We start from the raw sequence: 20,024 nt of genomic DNA on the forward strand, positions 1-20,024 counted from the left end.
ACATAAATATGGAGTCAATGTTATTTCTACGTTTTTTAGACTTGAGATTTTTAACATTGACTCCATTTCTCCGTAAGTGTAGTCTCCCCTCTCGAGGCCAATCATCCATGCTATTTTTCTTAGCAAACGATGTTGCACCGATTCGATATGATTTATCCGGCCTGCATAAAAGAGAGACCAGATCACGGATGCATATTCTAGAAGAGGACGAACAAGTGAGCAATACAGTGTTTTAACCGTGAACATATTAGTAAAGTCACTAGATGTCCTGCTAACAAAACCCAAGAGTTTTAGTGACTTGTTAATTATAGTATCATATCTGATTATTTTGTGTGGTTCGGGGTACGTATTCTGATGAAAAGTTAAAATTTATCTTAAATTTTATCCGCAAAGTAAAATTAAGTTTTCTGTATAAAAATATTATATGTTTACATTTTTTTCTAAACATGTTCAATTACCGATTGCCGACGAAGATACTTTAAATATACACAATTTCGTACATAAATATCGATATTAGTTTATACCGCCTCACTATATTATTGTTATCATATTATTCTACACAAAGAACTCACCGAATCTCTTTTCAATCAATTGAGTCACTTAAACCCATTAAACGAATATTTTTTAATTGAGAACACAATTTAAATCAAATGACAAAAGACTTGACAAAATCTTTTAAATAAATTGTGGCAAAGCCGGCAAGAGGTACCTTTTTGTTAATTCGTACGCAGTTTAAGGCAAAAGAATTATTTAATTTTTCCAATCTGGTAGTGGGCACAACTAGCATACCTTATACCGATGAAGATAGCCGTTCATAGTCGCAGCCCTGGTAGCATTATTTTGAAGAAGAGATTTTTTTTTTTTACATTTTTATCAATCCGAACGGCAAAAATACATTTCTACGTGTCTGAGATTTTAATTATTTACCTTGGGAGAAAAATATTTCCTTTGAATTCCTCTTACTACAAAAGCTCTGATTTCGTTTCTTCCCGTAAAGTTCCTGTGCAATCCAATTATCTCCTGTTTCTTGACTCCATTAACGGCTTAGTATCCAGTTGACCGAGTTAATTATTGCAATTTAAAGTACCAACTGCTTACGTTTTTCTTATTGCAAAAAATATTTTTTTTTAGAAAAAATATTTTATTTGTATTTCAAGTCAGTGTAAAAAAATAATGTGTTATGTGCATAAACCGGGAATGACGTGCTACAGTTAACTTCTTTTTATTATTATTAATATGATACATAGAATAAAAATCTACTTTCTCGCGTTGATTTTCGGGAAGTCGAGCCGAATAAGACCTTTATTGATGCGGATGAGATTCACCTGACTGAATTATTTAACCTACATCCTAGGCAGCTGTTTATACTTAGAATAAAAGAAATCGTCTTAGACCAGCTGATTTTATCAAGATTTATTTATTTATTAAATTTATTTCAAGACAGTTTATTACACATCATATGAGACAAGTCCCAACTCCATGGGACTAAAAGTCCTGTGTTAAGTTGGGACCAGTAATTAGTTGACACAGACACAAGAGTATATCATCACAAATATTAAAAAACAAATATATGTCACATCAATATGGTAAACAGTAAACTCGAACATTCGGAAAACCATCAAAAGTTCCCACTCAAATCCCTCCCACTAAGGCAAATCCAGTCCTTAACTCCTTTCTTGAAAAAAGTTTTTGTCCTTGAGAGCTTAATACACTTTACCGAAATATTGAACACTCTCAGTGCGATAAAGGAGAGATGTTTTTGAGCAAAAGTCGAGATTATTAAATAATATTTTTAATTAGTAAATTTTGTTTCTTAAATCAGCCGAGCAAATTGAAATTACCGTAAAATAATTCAGTCAGATGAATCTCATCCGCATCAATAGCTCTTTAACTTCAGAAAAAAACAAACCTGATAAATTACAACATTGCTGTAATTTGTTGATCTTGATGACCCGAGGGGGTGATCCAGTATTTTGTCTACAAACATTAGGACCAACTCAAATATTGTAACATAATATTACTTCATAATTGAAGAAAAATGTGTGTTCAAACATAAGTATAACAATGGTGAATGTTACAGCGTCTAAGTTGGCTATTCAAATCAGCCAATGACAGACCATAAGCCCTATTAATACCTAAACTTCCATATATCCTTCTACTAAATGTATTGTACCTAAGCATATTACTATTTTTGTAATTTCCAAAATTTTCAATACGTGTACCATACTACTTTTTTTTGTTTTGTTTTTTCATTATATATATTAACGGTATTTAATATATATATGGTATTAATATATTTCAACACATTTCGATCGCAATTCGGTTCCTCATTTTATTAATATTATAAAACAATTATTTTAAAAATCAAATTAACATTTTATAGTCCAAAGAAATATATTTTATAATTATAAAACAACTTTTCTTTGGAAAGTTTTAGAAAATGTTTGTTTTCGCTTTAAAAAAAAATTCATTTAATTTTACAAAATAACGTGAAGCCATGTTCTTCAACTTTTATATTATTTATAATGAGCATTTCTAATAGAGGCGTATTTATATGATTTCGTATAATTATAATTTTCGTATTATGACTTAAAAATTAAAATGATCAAAAATCCCCCAAAGAAACCATTTACGTGCATCAAAATTAATTGTATTTTGTAATCCCAGTTTTTTCGCTGTAGAAGGTAAAAATAATGGACAAAAAGTCACAGATCCTAACAAAAAAATCAATTTTAAAAAATGTACAAAATTAATTATAACAATTATTAGAATATTAAGTATTTTAAAACGCACATTTTTTCGTTGTTAATATTTATATATATATAATTTCTCTGTACGTGTGATGTCACTGAACTCCTTCTAAACGGGTTAACCGATTTACGTGCGGTTTTCAGAGAAATATAGATCTTTACGCTGTGCGTGTTCATAGATATTAAAATCTGCAATCTAATGTGTAAAACAGAGGTAAAGAGCATAAATGTTTTATTCATCGATCTACCAGGGTTGCATTCGAGGAGAATGCATCGACAAAAAAGGAAAGGTTTTGTTTTTTTCTGTATAAAAAAGTTTGTTTTTGAATGTTTACAAACAGCATTTGTTTTTTTGTGAATCTCAATCAGATTCATTCCTTAAATTTCTTATGATTTCTACCCATTTATTTATTTTTACTGGATTTTTGGTAACACTAAAATAATATTAAATTTAATACATTTTTAAAAATCGTATTCCCTCATAAGTACACCCCTCTGTTGGTGAGAAGACCGGAGTTTGACGTTTGCAAAAAGAATGCCATATTTGAAAAAATATTTATTTTATGTTTTGGAATTCAACCATAAGCAAGTACCTACTTAAATTTAATAATTTTTTAGTTTTAGAATTTAATCACAAACAATTACATAGGTACTTACTTATCAATAAAAAGTATCTTTCCAAGGCAAGCCCACGTCGGGCTGGACAACATCTATCGGGTCAGCAAGTACTTGATAAAAATATAGTGATTTAGTTTCAATTCATAATCAATATAATTATTATTTCAATTAGAGGCCCGTCCGGTGTTGTCGCATTACACAAATAAATTAAAAGGTCCAGTTCTTTGTTTGATTTCTTTCAGTACAAACTTTATCTGCTTACACGGGGCGAATTGCTATGTCAGTAATTAAATCCTCGTAAGGATAAACTGCAAGAACGGACAGTCGAGCTTTAGCATATAAAACAGTCCACGATAGCCGACTTTTGCATGCTAGTTATTATACTAATATAAAGACGTATTGTTTTTCTTCTTCTTCTTCTTCTTATGGTTCCTCTCCCCGATGGAGGTTGGAAATCATCGTTGTGATTCTTACTTTATTGGCAGCTGCCCTGAACAAAGACTGAGTGCTGCAATGGAACCAGTCGCGCAAGTTCTTTAACCAAAAGATGCGCCTTCTACCTGCACTGCGTCTTCCTTCAATCCTTTCCTGTAGAATGACATATAAAATTGTATATTTTTCGCCTCTCATCACATGCCCAAAGTACTCAAGTTTTCTTTTCTTTATGGTCTTTAGTACCTCTTTATCTTTTTCCATCCGTCAGAGAACATCATTGTTTCGGACTATATCCACCCAGGAGACTTTTAATGTCCTCTTGTAGCACCACATTTCAAAATCTTTGATCTTTTTTAAAGTGTTTTGGGTGAGTGTCCACGTTTTGGTAAGAGTTATTGTTTTTAAACATTCATAAAAGGTATATCAGAGTTATTTTTAATTATAATAGATACCGATGGGCCTGGCAGAGAAGTAATAAAATTGAAACGGGTTGTGGTCCCGTGGCTGATGTTGTGGACTCGCGGATCACAGGTCCTAGGTTCGAACTCCACTCTACCCAACTTGATTTCCATTTTCCAATGGCGAGTTATTTACAGTTCGTTGAAAATGGCCACCAAAATTGAAGTATTTGTGTAAACTAAAGAACGCTAATATTACTTTAATAATAATATTACTTTTAAATAAGTTAATAGTACTAACAAAATGATTAAATCAGTACAAAAACGTCAAGACAAAATCCACGACCTTGACAACTTTTGAACATTTTATTGTAGTTTAGTAACTAGGAATCAAAGCATTATTTTCTATAATTTTTCATTTAAATTCTGTGTCCAGGCGGATGAAGAACCCAGCTCTGTGTGAACAAAACCAGAACCCTTGACGAGTGTCTTGAAAAGTCTTGAAAAAGGAAATTCATCAAATATAAGTCCACCTCGTAGCGTAGTGGTTGGCATGTTCGCCAACCATATCTCAGGTTACAGATTCGATTTCTGGCAGAGTTGACATGAAATATTTGTTTTTATAGTGTTTTTACACTGCAATATTCCATGTGTATTTTCAATGTGGTCATGAGGATAAATGACAATATTCGACAAAAAACCATCAATATAATTTTCCGTACTCACAGTGAAACGGGCAGTGAAATTAGTAGAATTAAATTAAATTAAAATCCCTAGTCATAAAATTGGAAAACTGAGCATTTTAAAAGAGTATCTAACTCATTTTTTTTCTAAAAAATCATTGCTTTTTGTATGAGCGAAACCAATAGGAAGACCCAAGGTCATTGAAACGGTTTTTCGGGTATGTGGAGGGAGTACTTTCTCTGCTATATTTCACTGCCCCTGGACTGGCATGGAAACGCAAAACTAATCACCTTGCCTTCCGTGTGACGAAAACGACCCCTATACAATGCTATAGTAATTAAAAAGCAGTACCCTATGCACCACTGGGTACGAAAAAGGAAATGATTATGAATGTGAATTCATTACCGCCGCTGAATTCTTATGCTTAAAAATCTCATTACAAGCTTTAAAAATATTAATTTTAATGAACGCCTTTTTTACGTTGTTTACTAAAGTTTCAAATTAAAGAGTTATGTAAAGGTCCATAATCATGTTTTAATATGTTTGCAGTAAATATCCTTAATTAATAAAGGTATAAAATTAATCTGGGCACTTAGTAACTCAACGCTTTCTCGTACAAGATAGCTAGTAACTCTGGGCTCAATGTACCGCCGCGTCGCGCAATTGTGTTCCTGAGGGTAAAACTCTTTATTTTTAATTTTTATTCTGTATCACCTTTCATTACTGCGTTAATTTACTAAAACATTCAAGTTTCCTAGTGAAAATTCTTAAAGGATATTCACCGTAATTTATTATAGACATTAAAGATTTGATGCTTCAATCCACTCATTTGAAGTAACCAGTGACCTGTTTCACCGCTTTCGCGACATCTTCACGGCTGGGAGCGTATTTAAAAGGGAAGTTCACAGAGTTATCTTCAATTATCCATAAATTACAATGTTTTTTTTAAAAATTTTATTAATTCATTAAATACACACATATTACAAAAAAAATATTTTCCATAAACATACATATATTTTAAAGGGCATCTGGACAACACGCTTAATAGTGTATAAATCTATGCAATATCTTGCAGCAGTCTCCTGCAACGGTCTCTTCCCTTAGACAAAATCCAGACTTGTACACTCCTTCTGAAAATGGCTTTCGTTTTGGAGAACTTAAAATGTTCATCCAGGACATTGAACACTCTTGGGGCCACTTAAACCAGCCAATGACAAACCATAAGCCCTGTAAATGCCTAGACTTCCATATTCCCTTCTCAAAAATATTTTTCCTCTCTGTTGAAATAAATTTAAATATAAAAAATAAATAATCCTTAAATAAGGAGGAAATCCAGCCAGTCTGCAAGCATTTGGACATACTCAAACATTGTTGAGAGGATTATTAATTTGACTGAATTATTTCACCTCCTAATCTTTCGACTAATGGCCTTCCTCAATAAAATAAAATAAATTATCTACATGTTCAAATAGAACTAAATCATTGCCAACTTTATGTAATCTCTTAATAGGCGAGTGAATATAATAATTTGTAAGAGAAAAAGTAAGGGTTGTGTTTGTACGTACGATTCAGTACAAATTAAGCGCCTAATTGGTGCTAACGACGGAAGATGCATTATAGTATAATACAGTCGCGAGAGTGCATATCGTCTTACATTTCAGAAGCGCATAAAACGTAGGCAACAAGCAAAATAACCCACACGCCCCCCGCATAGATCACTTACATAGTCATAATATTAATATAAACCCCGCAGAATAGCTTCACCCTTATATTTAATAGTCGCATATTCATCACTTAAAGTATCTTCTTGAAACGGATTTAAAACGTGAAGTAAAACTGCAGAATACAGTTTTATTTATTTTTTGTTATATATTCAATGTTTAATTGGCAATTTCTTCTTTATAAAATAAGAAAAACATATTGGCACCCTAACCAACTGCATTATTTTGCTTAAAAATATTCGGCATTTCGTCCAAATTCTAAATTTAAACTAAAGTGGTTAAATAGTTTTTTTTTTTCAATTGACATCATATATTTATTGAATACTAACAAAATTAAAAATTTTGATTTAGAAGCTCACGACAGAAAACTTTTCCTCGTTTTTTACGAAAAACATTACCAACAAACACCTTCGGATTCTAAATTGGCACCGAGTAGGCAACAAAACTCTCCATAGTTCGATTATACTGCACTCTGACGGTATACTAAATATATTCTTTTTATCACAAAACGTGTATCTATGAGTTGAATAACTCCAAAAAACCGTCAGATGTCAAACAATATTATTTTTACATTCAAATTAAAGGGTGATGAAAAAATGGATAGTGCCGGTGAATTGTAAACTTTGACCTACAATAAATAAATATTACACCACGTCTTGCAGCTACAGAGCGCATGGATGGTTGGGGTTCTTGTTCCCCGTCTCCAATTATGATATATAGGAGCTAGATTGCAGCACGTCTTGCAGCCACAGAGCACATAGACAATAAGAAATCTAGCCCATATTTACTTTTTTTTTATTTGACCATAAAGTTTAGAGATTTAGTGATTTTTTAAAAAATGAAATAAAAAACCAATTCATAAAAATAGTAGTTAGATAACAACAAGTCTTACAGCTACTGAGCGCATGGACGGTTGGAATTCTAGACCTCATTTACTAAATTTGGATATTTGATAGTTGATAACATTTACCTATTGAAGCTAGATTACTAATCGTCTTGCAGCTACAAAGTGCATGGACGAGTGAAATTCTGGCAACTTAAAATTATCAAGAAATTTACAAAAACAAACATTGAGTTTGTTTACACTTGTTTACGTTTATTACACAATAATACATTTGTAAAGTGTTCGTTCCAAAAAGTAAACAATAAAACATTAAACAGATCAATCACCGTTTCTGTGGATAACATAACAGATAAAAATATCCGAAGGGTAGCTTTCGTAGATTTTGGGTAGTCACTAGTAATGCTCTACCCTGTGCACTATGTGTTACGGATAAGGGTTTGATGATGATGGTGGCCGTAATGAGGTAGTTAAAACAATATGATTTAAATTAAAATGAACTGCTTCGATCAAACGTCGTTCAACGTTACTAGTTTTTTTCCGAATCAACCTATGGTAGAATGTTGAGATAGAAACGAAAGCCATTTTCAAGAGAAGTGTACAAGTTAGGAAGAGACCGTTACAAGAGACTGCTGCGAGATATTGCATAGATTTATATATAGAACTATTGAGCGTGTTGTCCTGATGTTTATTAAAATTTATGTTTATGTTATAATTTTTAATTGTAGTGTTCTTTAATAATATGTATGCTTTCACTTTCTATTTTGCTGTTTCCCAACTCAACACAGGGATTTTTATGTTGTATATATCTTCATATAAATAAATAAAAAACTTTCCGGTTTACGGAAAGCCAATTCAACAATCAGAAGAACTTACCAAAGACAATTTGTGACGTCTCAAGCGAAGTAATTTTAAAATCACAAAACTTTAAAAAATCGGAACGCCAATAAAACTGACATTATTGGTCAACTAATAATATATTTTTTTTTAAAACCACTAAACTTCCTCATTACTTTTTGAACAGCCAAACCTAGTCATAAAATATAATATAATACATCAAGATCTAACTGTTGGCGTTGCTAATTTATTAAGTTGTGAATAACCGTGTTAAAAATGCATACCCAATATTCTGATTCTATCGTGTTAAAAAAAAATCTTTTTGTATTAAAAAAGACTGTCTGCATATTGTTTCGAGATCTTGCCTTCTTGAAAATTTAAATTCAAGTATGCCGTTCAGGGGATATAAACCATGGTTTTGTCATAGAATGTCATCTTGCAGATATTATACAGGGCCACGGGAACGTGTGAAAGTTGTAACTTACAGTTTAGTACAAGGCATTGCCATGTATAAAACTATTTATTATGATATCGCTTTTAAATAATGGTAGGTGCTGTGCCCTAGATATGCGAGAATCTTTATTTGAAAATGAAACATACTGGCTACATTGAAATATTTTCAATGTTCTTGTCATCTATATAATATTTAAAAAGCGATGTTTGTATGTGTGTCCTCGATAGACTGAATAACTACGGGGTCGATTTACGTGCGGTTTTCATTAAAATTATGTGCTTTGGATTGAGAATTTTCATAGCTCTTAAAATCTTAAATATAATAAATATTAAAAAAGTAAGGGGCGTTAATGTTTTATTCTTCATACACCAGGGCTACATTCGACAAAAATGCATTTATTAAAAAAATGGGACTACCTTTTTCGTTTTCAAAATCATTTTTCAAATTTTTATATCGTACACCCGAAGACGGCAGATAAAGCGGGAGTTTTTTCATGTTTTTGGGTGGTCTTAGAGCTCCCATAAAAAACAATTTATCTTAAAAGCAAAACGATACAGACACGCCAATGGTAAATATCTATAGTTTGCAAAAACATCACAGTTCTAGTGCTATAATCCAAGGAAAAATTACTGGAATAGGTACGTTTATTTATTTATTTATTCAAAATTACAAATTTAAATATTTATGAACATATTAAGGCTTTTTAGGCTATGCCCGTGTCAAGCCACAATAAATAACAATAAAAATACATAGTAAAATTAAATAGATCAAATTATTATGACATAGAATAACAATCTAGAAAAAAAGGTAAATGTAATAAATAATCAAATTCCAAAGAACAATGCAAAAAATATAATCAGAAATATTTTTAAAAATATAAATTATACAAATTAAGAATCACACATAATCAAATATACAAAATTGTTGTATCATTAAAATCAACAAAATAATAGTTAAATATAGTAGTATTAAAAAAAAACAAAATAACAGTATCATTTAAATCAACAGAAAAATAATATATATATAAAAGCATAATTGAGATATGTATTCTAGAAACTCACTGAATACTTTAGTAAGAAATATAAGAAATAGAAGCAATAAATCAAATGCCAAATAATAGTACGTACTAAATTAAATTAAACAAAAATACATAAAAATTATCAATATATATAAAAAGCAAATAAAATAAAAAGTATGGAAGGAAAGCAGATTTGAAATTTTTAGCTAATCTCAAACTTTAAAAAAATATTGTTTATATGAAAAAAAAAATCAGACTGCGTTTCCTGTTGATTGACCTTTAGGGCCGCGATTACAAAAGCTATCTTCATCGGTAATCTGTAATTGAAAATGTGTAGAAGTAAAAAATGAATACATATTCCATTTTTCATACAGAAAACTTAATTTTACTTTATATATAAAATTACATTGGGAAGCAATACAATGGAAAGTAAATGTTTATAGTCAATTTTATTTTTGTATTTTTAAATTTTTTTGTTCATAATGTTAATTGTTCATTGGCAGGCTTGTTGCCAAATGTCAATTTTTACCAACAGACCAAAAATAAAATTTTATTTTTATAATTAAAGTTACAAAACATATTCAATAGAAAATAAAAAAATAAAAATCTAAAGATATGTAAAAATAGAAATAACTGTATTTACATATAAATAACCTTAAATCAATACTATTACTCAATGGGAAAATGAAAAAAAAAAGAAGAAAGAGTAAAGGAGGCGATATTAAGGAAAAGAAAGGGCGGCCTCCATGATGTAGTGGTCAAGACGCTTGACTCACTCACGGAAAGTTCCGGGCTCGAATCCCGGTGAGAACACAAAAAGTAAATGTGATTTTTCTCAAGCCTGGGTGTTCCGTGATTTTCCGCAATTCACCACTGTAATTGGGCCTCCTGGCCTGTTGTAGTGCAACGTAATTTAAACAGAGATACTGTAGTAACATCTTTGATGGTGGATGGGAGATGATTCCACAGTCGAGCCGCATGGACACTATACGAGTTAAAGAAGAAAGAGGAATTGAATAAAGTAAAATTAAGTTTTCCATAAGAAACATTAAATATTAATGCATTTTTTTTCTGAACATGTTTATTTAAAGGTTCCCGATGAAGATGATTAAAAAAATAATACAAATATTCATATTTTCGTACGTAAATATTGATTTTAGTTTATACCGTCTCGATATGTACCGATTAAGATAGCGTTGGTAATTGCTCCTGCTATGATTGAACATGCTTACAAAAAAATATTAAATTTTTTATAAAGAAAACTTAATTTTACTTTGTAGATAAAATTAAAGGTAAATGAATTATGCCCTGGCCCTGAGATATTGCAATATTTAAATTTGAAATGATCAATTCCGGTCGGTCTCACCTTGGGAAGCCTGAAATCGTCTCCACTCATTAGTGGGTTATTTTAGAATGTGGCATGTTCGAGTATGGTGGTCAGAAGCGCTAAGGGATGGATTCACAAAAATAACAATTACAAAATTTAGAACAAACCCTATTATTTGGCTGGAGAATAATTAACATATTATTCCTTTCCTTTTTGAACTCCGAAAACAGTATTTCTAATTGCTGTTATGTGATCCGTTTTTGCTCTGAGCGTGTTATTTATAACGTACGAGCTAAACCCGGCAATGCTTTAAATTGCTAGACTTGAGTACATACTTGAATATATATATAAATGAACACAATCGAAAGTTTGATATCAATTATTGTATTCAGTTAAAATTAGATATGTACGAGTACATATTTATTTATTCATATTTTACTCATACAAACTATAAACAATAATAAAAATAATGTGACCTCACTGGGGTTACCCGCTTAACAATATACTGTTTTGAAATGTTTTAGCAATTGAGAATAAACAAAGAAGACTAACTTAATAAACAGAGATAATTCGGACAAAGGGATTTTGAGTATTATTCAATTAAAATGTATAACCTACTTCCACTATCTATTAAAACAATTCGTAACGAGAAAATGTTTAAAAAGGCTAGTGAAAAAAAATGGATAGTGGAGCTAGGTAGAAGTATAATGGATTGTCTCATTCGCCCATACCAATATTGAATCAACTGCTCCACAATTGTATAGCTTATGTTAGGTTTGTGTTATTTTCATTGTGTGTTTTGTATTATAAATAATATAGATGATAAATACCTTGTTTTTAAAACTGTATGAATATTTGTTAATTATCTTCGTTTTTTTAAGTTAGTCTTCTTTGTTTATTCTCAAATTTAATTTTAAAAAAGTATAATGTTAAGTGTCTTTGGCACGGGAAACCCCAGTGAGGTAAAATTATTTTTATTATTAATTATAGTTTGTAAACAAAAAATATGAATAAATAAAATGAAAATAAATTAACAAAATATTCAGACTGTTTTAAAAATTAAGTATATATGTACATCTTTATTATTTTATTTATTTATTTAAATCTTAAAGTAGGCCACACATATCATACATATTGTTATGTGTGTTCTAATAATAACATTACAAATATATTTAATTTATAAATTGTTTATCACATATGTCTTGACCATTATTTATATTACAAAACGCACAATGAAAATAACAAAAACCTAACATAAGCCATACGCTTGTGGAGCTGTTGATTCAATATTGGTTTGGGCGAATGAGACCATCAATTTTACTTCTACCTAGCTCCACTATCCATTTTTTATATAATAGATAGTGGAAGTAAGTTTTAAATTTTAATTGAACAATACTCGAAATCCCTTTATCCAAAAGTGGTATTAGTATGTATCTGTTTAAGTTGTCTTTGTGTTGAGGATCTAGTGATTATATTATTTGTATGTGATGTTTTGTAGGGGTTATATCTCTTTCATTTGAGTAAGAGTAGTTTTTGAATCTGTAAGTGAGTATTGTTTTAGCATATAATTGTTTTGGTGTCATAAGTTGTGATTTGTGGAATATTTATTATTAATATACATTATTTTTTTGTGTTTTGGATTACATAAATGGTGAGGATATGCAGTGACAGGGAATTTTGATAAAAGGGTATTTAAATGTTTTCGTGTCACTGTCTTGAAGATGCCTTCCCGATACTATGCAAAAAAGACAACTGCATGTCAGACCTTTTATGCCTACCTAAAATAGACAAAATCAACGATTCGTTGTCCCATTTTCCGCACCTCAAAACTGAACCGAATTTGTTATATTTTTAAAACATAGTATCAAAATAAAATTTTCTGTATCGGTACGTTTTGTGTTTTTAAAAATAGTTTTCATATTAGTATATTTAAAAAAAATAAACTAAAGTTGTCAGTTGTATCGGAATACAATCGGCTTAACCGGTCTTTGGTTACTATATGTTTGTCTGCGTTGCGTCCTTCACACAGTAATATAAACACAACACTAAAAACGTCGCTTCCGTACCGACACGGAACCTAAATTCTCCGAGTAACAAAGAAACCAATGTAATGGTTTTGTCATATTCCCAAACGAATATTGCATTTTTTCAAATGCAGAAAGAAAGATAATGTTCATTGAAGTTGTTTTATGATTTTAATTCATTTTAAGTTTTTTTTTAGTTAAGTCGTTTTCGTTGTAAAGATGCGATATATTGTTTAGAAATGTTGATAATTAATGTATAATTAAATAATATATCTTAATATTAGGACATTCATATGTTCTAATGTTTGAACTATTTTAAGACTAAATAATAGAAAAAATAACTCAAAACTCTCATTATTCAAATTGTAATTGTGAGTAAGAAACATCTTCGTGTTTTAATATTTCACTGTCACAAACGTTCTAAAAGTGGCAATAAAAATAATGTAATTTCATCTCCTTTGCATAAATGGGCAGCCATTGAAGACAAGGTCTCATAAATATTCCCTCTTTATCCCCGATTAATTAAATTTCCCGATAAATAAAATTTATTCCCAATGCGCAGTACCGCAAGAGATATTATTTCGAATTGTAATTTAGACTGGCAACATTTTTATAAGTTGTATCTTCCCCGACTGAAACGACGTTAACTCATTTTCAAAATTAAATTCAATAAACTTCTCAACAGAGACGAAGGAAGTATAAACATATAGTCCACCTCGTGGTCTAGTGGTAGCTGGATTTTTCACCATCTTGTGATAGATTCCCGATGTTTTTTTAAAGGAAAAAAATATATAAATGCGATCATTGTTTAAACAAAAAAATAGTGTAAGCACAAGTTGTGTTCGTTTTATTTTACAAATGAAGAGGACAACAGGTCACAACAACGAAAGAACAAATAATGTATACTTCTTCATTATTTTATAAAAAAAATAGTCAATAATTCACCGTATCATCACCACACACTGCGCTAATAAAGCGAGGAGCTTTGGAAGCTTTATTCCCTCGATTGAACGCGAACAGATAAGGGTGTTGAAAATGCTCCATTTCGTCTGCTTCTCATTCCATTTTGAAGGCTTATAATCAAATAAAATATTAAATAAAACAAACGAATCTTGTGAAACGGAAGTTTTTCTTTCGAATGGCGTATAACGTTATATTTAACACGTATTTAAAAATTTCAAAAAAGTATTTATACATATTTGTATAACAAAAAATGATTAATTATATTAAAAATACAACTCATTACAATGAATACGTCATTAGTTTTTAAGTACGTTTTTTTACAATTTTAAAGTAAATAAATAATAACACTGACAGCTTATTTTGCACCTATGGTAATGAGTCATAGATCATAAATATGACGTTAGAAAACAGGCACATATATCTGTCTCATATAAATATCTGCATGTGTACCTATTGTGATTTTCTTTATCTCTCTTTTTTTTAAAATAAATTGTTGAGAACATCGCTTTAAATTTAATATCTTAGATGTAGCTAGTATAGGAATAACGTGTCCATTTAATTTGAATCCGTTTTAATATCAAACTTACGTATCAGATTTATTCTATGGCGGTGTAGGACTGTGAAATCTCGTAGTTAAAGCACATTTTAAAATTAAAAATATTTTATTTTTTATTTTTTTTTATTCAGAAAACATACAGTCATACATAAAAAGTATTAAAAACAACGATTTTCCAACATAAAAAGACCAATAAAGTTTTCATAAATTACGCAAAGGATTTAAACATTAAATGTGACAAAAAATATTAACAAATAAGAAACTCAAGGGAGAAAAAAATAATTGTTAACATTTGCGTTTTCCGTGGAGATTATAATGGTAATAAATAAAAATACCGAATGCACACCCCGAGCTATCCACGCACACACACATGAACGCACATATAAAACATACATAAACAAATACATTACATGCGGCACATATACATAGCACGAACCACTCAAGATGCACATTCAGCAACTATCCCAAATAATTAACTATATGAAGTAATTTTCTGTACAAATGCAACGTGCAGTTAAAAATTTCTACATCAATTCAGAGTCCATTATAATTTCTACAGGTACGTCTAATGAATAAATTTGTGGTATAATTGTTCTTTTTTAAGTTGGTATATAAAAAAGGGAATTTAATCTAGTATGGCGAAGAAGACAACGGAAACCATTATTTTGTAAAATATACGGTGAATCAATCCTATTATTTAGAATTTTGAAAACAAAAATTATATCACATGTTTTTTTCACTTTTTTTTGTAGTGATTCCGTATTAAAATTAATCAAAGATGCGCCGTAATCATTTTCAATGTTACCATAACCATATTTCAGGCTCATTATAAATTTCTTTTGAACGTTCTCGATTTGATTAATTTATACATTATGCTGAGGGAGCCATACTAATGAAGCGATTTCGAGTGTACTACGTAAATAAGTATAGTACAAAAGTTTGAGTGTATCTGGTGATGAAAATGGCTTGGAGATTCGTAAGATAAACCCTAGAAGTATATTATGCGCCTTAGCCACAATTGTATTTAGGTGATCTCTAAATAAAAGCTTATCATCCATCAGTACACCCAAATCTCTCGCTTTTATTGAACGATCGACAATTTTTCCGGATAGTTTGTAGTCAAATAGTATATTTCTTTTCTTTTAGTAAATGATATTAACACGACATTTAGCAGAATTCAATAATAACTGATTGTCCTTGTTCGCGCTCAGCCACCGTACGGGCTGGGCGTGAAATATAGTTCCTCCCCAACCGTAGCTTATAATCTTATAATAAATCTGAAAATAAGTTGTTATATGTTAGAAAACAATGAGTTAATGTTTATAAATCATTAGTGTGTAGTAGTGTAGTCATGTTTCAACAAACAGTGGAAAAAAGAAGACTATTTATCTAATAGCATTGTTTTATACTTTATTCTTAAAGAAATATGTGACAAATAGTGAACAATGGAAACTTACAAAAATAGTGCGTCTGTAACCTTAAAATCATAAAATTTTATATGAATCCTTTAAAACCGTTTAAGAATGCATCAGTTTTTGACGCGAAAGTACCTAAATTTTGCTATTTAGAACACTACACCCATAATTAAAAAATTACAACAGTGCTACTAAAAGTGAACTGACATTTATTGATAAATACATAATATTTCAAATATCTGCCTTCTAATAATATACAAAATTATAAATCAAACTGCTTATACACGCGTTTGTGTAATATTCATGTAAAGAAGTAAATTTGAACAGGAATTTTGCGTCTCATAAAACGAAATAATACGGACCAAAATGGACACCAAGTCATTGGAACAAAAGGCATAATAGTACTACACACGTGCGTTTCCAGAAACTATCTACTAGCCAGCGGGCCACATGGCAACGATATCTACCTACTGTCTACAAAAGCTTCTCTTCGGACATCTATCTCCCTTTGTTAACCATGGAGTTGAAACAGTGTTTGATTTATTTAGTTTTTTATTGCTTACTTCTTGGTATGAACACTTGACCAATTTACTACTATACTCTATTTTTTATAGATTTATTGATATTGTTTTAACTTTGCTGGAATTCCTCTCATCCATGCGCTTTGTAGCTGCACGATGATTGGTTATCTAGCTTTAATATATCAACTTTAAAATACCTTAATTTTGTAAACGGGGTCTAGAATTCCAATCGTCTATGCGCTTAGTAGCAGCAAGGCGTGTTGTAATCTTACTCCTTTTTACTATTCATATTATTATTATTTTGTAATACACTAAATTTATTTGTCAATTTTTAAAATGTGTAAATGGGGGCTAAATTTCTAACTGTCTATACGCTCTGTAGCTGCAAGACGTCCTGTAATCTAGCTCCTATCTATTATAATTTTTGATTGATCTTAATTGAAAACGAGGAACTAGAATACCAACCGTCCATGCGCTCTGTAGCTGCAAGACGTACTGGGATATTTATTAATTGTACAGCGCCCTTGAGGTGATTTTCACAAAAATGGCGCTTTATAAATTATCCAACTATAAATATATATATATATGTCCTTGCAATAGTGACAGATTCTATCTAAGTCAGCTTAAAGAATTTGGCTATCATTTATTGAAGACACAATTTTAAATACTTTATTGTCATCAGCGTATAGCAAAAAAAATGAGTTTTGAATGCATAAACTTATATAATTGATGTAAATAATAAAAAATAATGTAATAAAAATAAATAAATAAAAAATAAAGTAAATATTAAAATAATGGATAACTTATACTTATTTTTTTAAATTTAATTATTAATTTGGTGGTCTCCGTGGTGTAGTGGTCAAAATGCTTGACTCACGCACGGAAGGTTCCTGGTTTGATTCCCGGTGAGAACACAAATATTAAAAAGTGATTTTTCTCAAGCCTGGGTGTTCTGTAATGTAATTCACCACTGTAATTGGGCCTCCTGGCCTGTTGTGGTGCAAAAAAAAAAGAAAAAAAAAATATACTGCAAATAAATAATGTTTTCGTAATATCAGCATACGTTAGTTTGGTTTTTCTTTTCTTTTTCTTTTCTTTTCTTTTCATGGTCATGTCATACCATATTTGTATGATGTAAACTTTTAATAGTTAAAAAAGGAATGGCCCACGCTCAGACGCTAAAGTCTTTGTGGGCATTTTTTCCAACTTATGTTTTAGCTTAATTTTAAGATGTATTTTTCTGAAGTGTATTTTTGAAATTATATTTCAATGTAAATAATATAAGTGTGGAAAAATAAACAAATAAAAAAAATTAAAAAATACAGCGCCATTTTTATAATATAATACCAGAAGGGCACACTTTAAAGTGATTATATAAATATTGATTTGATTTTAAGTTAAAATTAATTACTTTGTCATCGTATAAGCATTAAGGTCAAGGATATCTTGTCACTCTAAAAGTATCTCAAAGCGACGTAAAATAGTTCAAAAGTGTTCTACGGAACTTGGATACGTAGCTAATGTATAGTGTATGTATAGCCCTCACTACACTTGATGTATCTTAAGCTAATTATAAAAGGGGACACACACATCCTGCCAACGTGTTTTGAAGCCACTTTACTTGAGAAAATGTCGCTTTTGCAAAGGAGGAATGTAGTATTTACAAACCACAGCTTCACACCCACACTTAGCCACCCTAAACTAACGATGTTTTTTTTTAATATTAATAAAAGACGAGTGATACTTGAATTCACAAATTTGGAATAACCGGTAACCGGTTAAATCCAAAACTAAAAAGAAATTGAGCAAGAACGTTGAAGAACTCAAAATGTTTTCAATAATTTTACCTGAAACTTCATCTCGTTTGTTTTTTCCTTCAATCCTTCAGCGCTTTAAATCTTCTTAGGTTATCCCTGATCACTGCACTACGCAGTTTTTGTCAGGCCATGGTAAATTTAATCACAAATTATTTGTTTTTAATATTGTTGATTCCCCTTCGTGCTGCTGCGGATATCCTAATCAGTCTTCTGAATACATCCCGTGGTCTTGTCCCTTTCCCCATCTCTATGATTACTAAATGAAGCTTCTCGCTTCTACCCATGACCCTGTTATAGTTCCTGTCGGATATACAGATCTGGTGGCTTCCGAAAAGAATTTCAAGGCAGTTAAAAAGTTTTGTTATCATTTCGGCAAACTGATCATGTTTAATCAATGAAATCCCAGTCAGTGAAGAATTCACTTCCCTCTTTTCTCAATCTCTATGTCCCTTATGTTTGTCAATGCTTCTTTCTTTTTTTTTAAATGTTTTAAACTATTCTTTTATTGTAATGTTTAAACTTTATAAATTGTATACATGGACAATGTCCGTTAATAAATAAATAAATCCGATGAAGTGCATATTATATTCTTCTGGATTACCTTCTTTCAGCACAAATATATTAAGGCTACCAGATTACAGAAAAGAAAGCTCCTTCGGGCCTCTTTTGTCATTGGGTAACGAACAACTTTTTCGTGTATGTGGGCACTGCCAAGGAGACTTATGTCCTCAGATGCGGTGTGCGGTATGTGGTGGGCAACTTCATGTCAATTAATGTTTCAATTTTTATTTTTATTTCAATTGATTTTAATTATTTTAGCATCATCAAATGAAAAAGTACACCTAAAAAATCCTGCATAAATATAGGAAATTCCTAGCTAGTCGGGACCTAAAACAAAGAACCTGTGTGCATTGTAAAACATTAAAAAAAATAATAGAATAGGCCCTGTGTCCTGTGATACATATTTAACTGAGTACTCAATAATGTTTGTGTTTAATTATATCAAAAGTGTTAATTATGGTTATGTATTTTTTTGGTCTTTCATGTATTGTATTTAACTCATGTCGGTTAATCTTCCTAAACTAAATAAAAGAAAAATGTGTATTATAACGTAATTAAAAAATAAATAAATGTAATACAAATACAATAAATACTATAAAAAAAAGTATTTCTAAATAAATACTTTTGGTGACGGTAAATAAAATTAATCGCCATAATAATCTACATGAAACTCATGTTAATTATGTAAACTTTTATAATTAGTTGTTTGCACCCTTGTTGGAGGCTGTGGAATGAGCTTATTACTAATATGTTCCTTAAAGGTTAGATAAGCTTTCACTTTTGGTCTAAGGGCGTTATTTCTCCTCCCACTCTTAAACTATGTCACCCTGACTAACATGAAACATCAAAGAACCATATCCGTGGGGATAAAATAATTATATGGAGATTAATATTAAGGTATTCATTACAAATGCATGTTAATGTTGATTGGCGCTTTAAATAGTTCGACAGATACTTCAAGAGATATGGAGATCGTCTTTTAGAAGGAATTATGTGAGTCTAGGCATTTTATAATGTAGCACAATCAAGCAAGTTGACTGGGAGACAAAAATTATTTGATATTTTACTTATGTTTTTTATAACC

This window comes from Micrasema longulum, unplaced genomic scaffold (assembly GCF_059751315.1).
Source record: "Micrasema longulum isolate JH-2025_06_02 unplaced genomic scaffold, ASM5975131v1 h1tg000633l, whole genome shotgun sequence".
In the NCBI taxonomy this organism is placed as follows: domain Eukaryota; kingdom Metazoa; phylum Arthropoda; class Insecta; order Trichoptera; family Brachycentridae; genus Micrasema; species Micrasema longulum.